The sequence below is a fragment of the Macaca mulatta genome, chromosome 4 (assembly GCF_049350105.2).
Source record: "Macaca mulatta isolate MMU2019108-1 chromosome 4, T2T-MMU8v2.0, whole genome shotgun sequence".
Lineage (NCBI taxonomy): Eukaryota > Metazoa > Chordata > Mammalia > Primates > Cercopithecidae > Macaca > Macaca mulatta.
The window spans coordinates 16,945,228-16,952,612 of record NC_133409.1 but is presented as its reverse complement, the minus strand read 5'-3'; the positions used below and the strand labels follow the sequence as shown (position 1 = coordinate 16,952,612).

General features: G+C 46.3%; 1 protein-coding gene across 4 annotated transcripts in view; it reads left to right on the top strand.

Annotated features, from left to right (window-relative positions):
- Positions 1-6,377: 6,377 nt before the first annotated feature.
- The window catches only part of FYN (FYN proto-oncogene, Src family tyrosine kinase), a 208,570-nt gene continuing 207,562 nt past the window's right edge, over positions 6,378-7,385 (top strand). For 3 of the 4 annotated variants that reach the window (XM_028847047.2, XM_028847046.2, XM_028847044.2), the window contains exon 1: positions 6,422-6,450. The gene's annotated coding sequence lies outside the window, so the exon portion shown is untranslated. Of the gene's footprint in view, positions 6,451-7,385 lie in introns of all 4 variants that reach the window. The other variant, XM_028847045.2, reaches the window with a different exon arrangement.

The window sequence follows — 7,385 nt, the reverse complement described above, 5'->3', positions numbered from 1 at the left end:
ATTATGTATTTTTTGTAGAGATGGAGTTTCATCATATTTCTCAGGCTGGTCTCGAACTCCTGGGCTCAAGCAATTCCCCTGCCTCACCCTCCCAACGTGCTGGGATTACAGGTATGAGCCACTGTGCCCAGTCAGACGTAGTAGGCTTTTGATGCTTGCAACCAAGAACCTTGACTGATACAATAATTTCCTCCTCCTTCAGTTCATTTTTTCCCTTGACAACTTGACAGATAGAATATTTGATTTCTTGAGAGTAGCAAGATAAATGTCATAAAGTCCACATTTCACACAGATGTAGATCACTAACACTAATTAGAAAGCTGAGACATTATCTCTTTTTCTTTAGGACTACAAGCAGCTATGACCAGGAAAATAACTGAATCATTGAGGGCACACTCTAGGAGCTCTATCAGATAAAAACAAAACAAAAAGCCTCTGCTAGCCTCACAGTGTCACTCTTGAGTGTCTCCCGTGGTGTGACAAGTCAGGGTCAGCTCACCTAAAGAAGATCAGGCCTTATCAACCTGTGCCTGCAAACAAGGGAGTCCAGAGGTTTCTGATCCAGTTATCTGTACTAGGGTGGGGTGTTCTATTGGTTCCACCACACTGGAGGAGTCTTAAATAATGTCACTACACTGAGTAGAGCTTGGAAATAGCGGACAGTGAGGAGTCAAGGAAGGGCCAGAGTGAAAGGTATGGCTGGTTAGTATGCAGAAGAAAGGGGCAGGCCATCTTATGACAGAACAGCCTCCCTTGTTAGGCTTCTATGGGGTCCCTGCAGGAGGTGTGTTGGAAGATAACTCTATGAAATTAGAAGGGTTTCCATCTAGACCCTCAAGGTTGACTAAGACCCATTCTCAGGCACTTGAACTTCACAAGCTAATAATCCAAGCCACTCCTGGAGAGTCGGGCAAAGAATCAAAGAAATGCGTCTTCAATCAGTGCCACCCCATTCACCCTCCCTGTGGTCTGGTTAGGATATAGGCCTCTCTTCCTCCCCAGCATGCCTGGCTTGCCCAGTACTGACCCTGACACGTTGAGAGCATCCAAAAGAGGTTCAGTGCACATGGGCTCTAAAACCATGTTCATAATAACTCCTGTCTAGTCAGTCTACCCTCCATCTTTTTAAGAGAGAAGGGAGCTGGAAAGCCAAATGCCAAGAGGGCTCTGCTGTGGCTTGCCAGGAGGACCAGCTGTCCAGTGTGGACACAATTTAACAAGAGAGACAACGGTAGAAAAGTAGGACCAGAATCTCAACTTCAGAAGAGCCGCAGGTATCTTCCTTCCAGAGGCAGGTTTAACATCACCTATCCTCCTCTCTCAGTTCAGGATGAGGTGTTGCCCACATGTCTTGCCCACATGAGATTTTTTCCAGGACCATCTCCTGCTGGCTCATGGCAAGCTGTGGACCCGAAGTGCCCTAAATCCATTGGCTATGTTTTAAAGATTGTGGATATAAAAATATATCACTCTTTATATAAGGACTTGAAATAAGGCATCAGAAGCAAGAGGTAAACAGTGAACCAGTTATGCCAAGTACAGACAGGTTAGCCCTGGGGCCACTTTAGCAGTGGTGTCCCACTCTCAGACTGAAGGGGTTTGTTTGTTTCATTTTGTTTTGTTTTGAGACAGGGCTCACTCTGTTACAGCAGTGCAATTAGAGCTCACTGAAGCTCTGACCTCCCAGGTTCAAGTAATCTTCCCATCTCAGCCTCCCAAGTAGATGAGACTGCAGGTGTACACCACCACCACACCTGGCATCTTTTTTTTTTTTTTTTTTTTTTTTAGAGATGGGGTCTTGCTGTGTTGTCCAGGTTGGTCTCAAACTCCTGGGCTCAAGCAGTCCTCTGGCCTCAGCCTCCCAAAGCACAGGGATTGCAGGGATTGCAGGCATGAGTTATCACGCCTAACCTCAAAGTGAAGTTTTGTAAGATTCTTGCAAGTCCCAGAAGACCCACCAGAAACAAGAAGGGTAGCTGTGTGTGGACGGAAGCAGAAGGCTTCCCTCTGGTCCTGGTCTTGGCTCCTGAACACTACCCTGGGACAATATTCCTTCAAAAGGGAGGAAAAACAGCAGACAGGAGGAAGAGGAAGAAAGAAGAGAATTAAAGTAGCAAAAAAAGAAACAAGTTTAAAATGTTTTTATTGTTTTTTCTAATAACATAATAAATGCCCAATGTAAAAAGTTGAGGAAATTCAGAAAAAGATAAAAAATAAAATAACAATGACCTAAAATATGATTACTTGGAGAAAACGATCATTAAAACTTTTGTGTATGTATTGCTTTCTATGAAAAATTACACATATAGATAGGTTTAAAAATAATGGAAATATATGTGTATTAATACACACATATATAAACATACACATGTGCACATACAAACACAATACTAATTTATCAGCTTTTCTTAATTTTAATTTGTTGTGAAAATCTTTCCACATAAATAAATAAATGGCAATGTCATAATTTTATGGCTATATAGTATTCTATTATAGATATAACATAATTTACACACCAAATCCCTTATTAATGAACTTTTCTTAGTGTTTCACTATTATAAACAATGTTCCAATTATTCTCATCATATGCGTGTGTGTGTGTGTATATTTGCAAACTTGTTCCATTCTTTCCCAGAAGTAAAATTGCTAAGTCAAATGTATACATTTTTTTAAAAGGCTTTTCACAAATGCTATTAAACTGCCTTCCAGCAATGTTGTACCAATTAAAAATTCCACTAGTAGGGTATGGGTATCCATTTTCCTGTTGAACCTCCTATCACATTTACTGGCCATTTTGGGTTTTGTTTTTGTTGCACGTATTTTTCAGTTCAAACATTCATCTTTATTTTCTTGTTGATTTGTAAAAACTCTATATTGAGGGTTTTTACCCTTGCCATATGTGTTGTTGTTGAGTTGACATTTAAGAGATTAAAACTAAAATGAAATAATAAGACAAGAAAATGTTTTAGCTAATAAAATAAAAATAAGAAAAAAAGTTACTTTAAAAGCAAGAGACGAGATTCAGATGAGACAAGTTCAAGAAAGCCAGAATAGAAAAAGGAAACTTTCAGGTAAAGCAAGTAGAAAAATACAAAATATATAAACAATATCAATAAAATCAAAGAGAAGTTCTAGAACAATGACTACATTCTAATTTGTATAATAGAAGCTACTCATAAAACAAAACTGGTTGTTGTGGAAGACAATATTACTTACCTTGGGTAGGGCAGGGACAGCATCTCAGATCTTTAATCAAGTTCTTGGTAGAGATCGGCAGAATAGATCAAAACGGGCAATAGTATCCAAATCTTTTGCAGTGCTCTACACACTTGTTCAGACCATTAGCAAATTCTCCTGAGGAGTCCAAATCCATTTAAAGCTACATTTAAGAGGGGCAACAGATAAAAAACTAGGTAAGGAAAGAATTACAAAAAACAGGATGAAGTCTTGATGGGAGCAGGTTAATCTGTCATTTTAATCACATTGTCTCTTTGTCCACTAATTAGATCAAGAAGCCATTAGAGTTGCAGACACTAAGAAGTGGCTTCTCTTGAAGAAGTGGGGGGGGGGCGGGAGAGGGGGGGAGAGAGAGAGAGAGAGAGAGGACTTATCCCACCTACTCCAGATTTCCAGATTTAGTGTAAGATAGATTGAATTAAATATGAAATTTCAAGGAGGTCTGTAGTCTAACAGTGTTCTTTCTGAGAGCATATGACACGTAGTCTGTCAGGAATAGTTTGAGAACAGTTTTACTATTTTTCACATTTTATGTATGAGGACACTAAGGTTCAAAAAGGATAAGCGACTTCCTTCATCAAGGCGCTCCCAACAGTGAACTGTGGAGCTGGAATCAGAAACAACTGTGCTGCCCGATAGAGATATAATTCGAGCCACACAGGTTATTTAAAATTTTCTAGTAGTTGCATTCAAAAACAAAGAAACAATTTAATTAACTCTAATAATATGTTTTATTTAGCACAGTACATTTAGACTATCATTTTAACATGTAATCAATATTAAAATGGGACATTTTACATTCCATTTTTCATGCTTGATCTGAAATATCTAATACATCTTTTACATTTACAGCACATCCTAATTTGCAGTAGCCAAATTTCCAATACTGAAGTACATTTCAAGTACTTAACAGTTGTGTGGCTAGTGGCTACCTCCTTGGACAGCCCAATTCTAGAACTATGGTTCTAAAGGTGTTGTCTCCAGATCGGCTGTATCAGCATCACTTGGGAACTTGTTAAAAGTGCAAATTCTTGGGCACCATCCCAAACCCCCTAAATCAGAACCTCTAGGGGGTTAAACACAGCAATTCATGTTTAAGCAACCCCCTTCAGTTATTTCTGATACATGTCAAAGTTTGAGAATCATTGCTCTACACAACTGCCTCTGCATCCCAATTCAAATAAACCCAGAACAGCCACTGTGGACTAGCCCTGAGGACGAAGAGACTCTGCTCTTGAGATAAGCAATTCTTGGCTAAATGAAGCTGGCTTTCTCTTATATGGAAATATCCTAGTCCTAGCTATTGTTCCATTTCTTGGGATTATGGAATTTGCAGACACAATTTAAACACGGTTAAATTTGCCATTTTGTTTAAGGAAAAGGAAAAAAATCCAGTAACCACCCTATACTGTCACCTAGAGTTAGTTACTTAACTTCTCTTTTCCTCAGTTTCCTCCTCCATAGGATGCAGATCATGTAATAAATATTAGCAACTTTTCTTAAAAAGTAGGGTGCACAAAAAGAAAAAAGTCAGCAAAAGGGACTGATTTTTAAAACTTAATTAAAAGCAAGTAGTGGGCCGGAAAGGCAATATTATAGATTTTTGAGCACAGAAGCAGAAGCTGATTCACTTATAATTTCTTAGAACATTAGATTTGCTGAGGGGGAAAGGTAGGGTTCTTGCCAAAATCATTAAGGAGAGCGATTCTGAGTATGCCTTAAAGCAGAACTTTCAGTAAACAGGAATTACCTATAAAGAAAATCAGGAAGCCAAAGTGTTTCTTTTCATGAAGTTACATCCTGCCATAGAAAAGCTGGATAGGAAATAAAGACCGATGCACTCCCAACTGTATACTAAACCGGCAATTATTTCATCAAGGGAAATCTGAGCAAAAGCTCAGATTCTGTGAAGGGGAAAAAAAACATGAGAGGTTTGAATGTCATAAGAAACCAAAGACAACCAATGGCTACAATTAAACAAGGTTTTTTTGTGGGGGGAAATGTACGAACAAATCTCTGTGATTTCAGGTTCTTTAGTCGCTGCTCGCCCCTCCCCCCATTTCAGTAATACTTCCTCTAGACTTTTGCTAGAAAAGAAATATAAATAAGTGTCTCCAGAAATAGGGGACTGATAAAATGATCCTAATCTCCTTCTCCTCCTCATTGTTATTTGTTGTGCGTTTCCACGTTTCAGTGACAGGATTCTACTTTGTTCGCTACTCTTTTCAGTTTGATCAAAGAAAACGCTGCTATCACCGTCCAGACAATTTTCCATTTCATCCTCTCACCCTCAAATGAAAAGACACCAGAAAGGCAAGATAGCCCTGTCTCGAGGCAGGTTCCCATGGTTTGGGGGGAATGGCAGGTGTCAATCTGCAGCAGCAGCTGCAACCTTCCGCAAAGCAGAAACTGCAGTTCACACTTTCCGCTCTTTCTCCCGCCCTACTCCGCCACCTCACAACTCCACACAATCCTTAAAAACACACAGACCTCCTCCTCCAACCTCGCATCCTCTTGCACACCCTGCACCGCACGCACCCTGGGATGCCCGCTGCCACAGTAACGCTCAACCCACTCGGCGGCCCCACCCACTGCCGTCCCGCCCACGCCCCAGGCGCCAATGGTTGAGGCCCGCAGCTCCCAAGGGGCTCCTTGATAGGGCAGCGGGGCCTGTCACTCTCGGGGCGCACCCCGCCCCCTCCTCGCTCCCCTCCGGAGCTGGAGGGGCCGAGCATCAGCAAGAGTAGCAGCGAGCAGCCGCGGTGGTGGCGGCGGCGCGTCGTTGCAGTTGCGCCATCTGTCAGGAGCGGAGCCGGCGAGGAGGGGGCTGCCGCGGGCGAGGAGGAGGGGTCGCCGCGAGCCGAAGGCCTTCGAGACCCGCCCGCCGGCCGGCGGCGAGAGTAGAGGCGAGGTTGCCCTGCGAGCGGCGCGTCCTCTCCCGCCCGGGCGCGCCGCGCTTCTCCCGGCGCACCGAGGACCGCCCGGGCGCACACAAAGCCGCCGCCCGCGTCGCACCGCCCGGCGGCCGCCGCCCGCACCAGGGAGGGATCCGGCCGCCGGGCCGGGGACACCCCGGCGCCGCCCCCTCCGTGCTCTCGGAAGGCCCACCGGCTCCTGGGCCCGCCGGGGAGCTCCCGGAGCCGCCTCGGCCGCGCCGGAGGAGGGCGGGGAGAGGACCATGTGAATGGGCTCCGGAGCCTGAGCGCCGCGCAGGTAAGCAGGCGGCGGGGATGCGCCGCGAGAGGCCTCGGGGATGCTGCGGAGACGCCCGGCCGCCGGCGCCCCCGCGCACGCCGCCCCCGCCGCGGGGCCCGGCGCTGCGGTCCCTCGGCCGCCGGGGCGCCCCGCGGGGCTGCTGGGGAGTCGGCGCTCGGGGTCTTCGCGTGGCTGCACCCGAGGACACCCCTGCGGGGTGCGGCTCCGAGGCGGCGCGGGGATGGGGGCCCCATTTCCTCGCCCGCAAGCGGGCGCCGAGTGAAAATTGGAATTGGCTTGGGGGTGAGGCTGGCCCAGACTCCGCCCCCGCCCTCCTTTCGGGGCCCCCAGCGGGGACTGGGGCTGTGTGTGTTGTTTTAATGTCAGGGATGATGTAATCACTTAATAATTGATGCCCCGTGCTGCTTCCCTCCCCACCCAACCCCTGCCCCACTCCTCCACCTCTCGGCCTCCTCCCTCGGCGGCGGTCGCCTTCTCCAACCCATCCTCCTGCCTATTTCTGGCACCTCCCTTGCACTTCCCCCATCCTCTCCTTCACTCTTCCTGTGCCACCACCCACCCACCCTTCCCCTTTCCCCTGTGCTAGAGCCTTTCCTTCTCTTCCTCTGTCCCTCACCCCTCTGCTCCCTCCAGCTCCTTTCTCCTTCCTTTCCGGCTCCCTCTCTGGATTTCCTCTCTACTTCCCTAGATCCATGGCTGTTTTTGTTTGGGCTCCTCCCCTCTCTTATCTCTGCGGCCACAGGCGGAGGGGACTGGGCCAGAAGGAGGCCACCGAGCTTGGGCCCAGGGAGAGATGTGCTGGGACTCACTGGGAAGATGGATAATAAAATCACCCTTCTTGCCCCTCCTTCCCCCAATAAATCACACAGACTCGCCGGGTGTGTGTGTGTGAGTGTGAGTGTGACACAAAGAGCCCTTTCAGTGCATAGAAA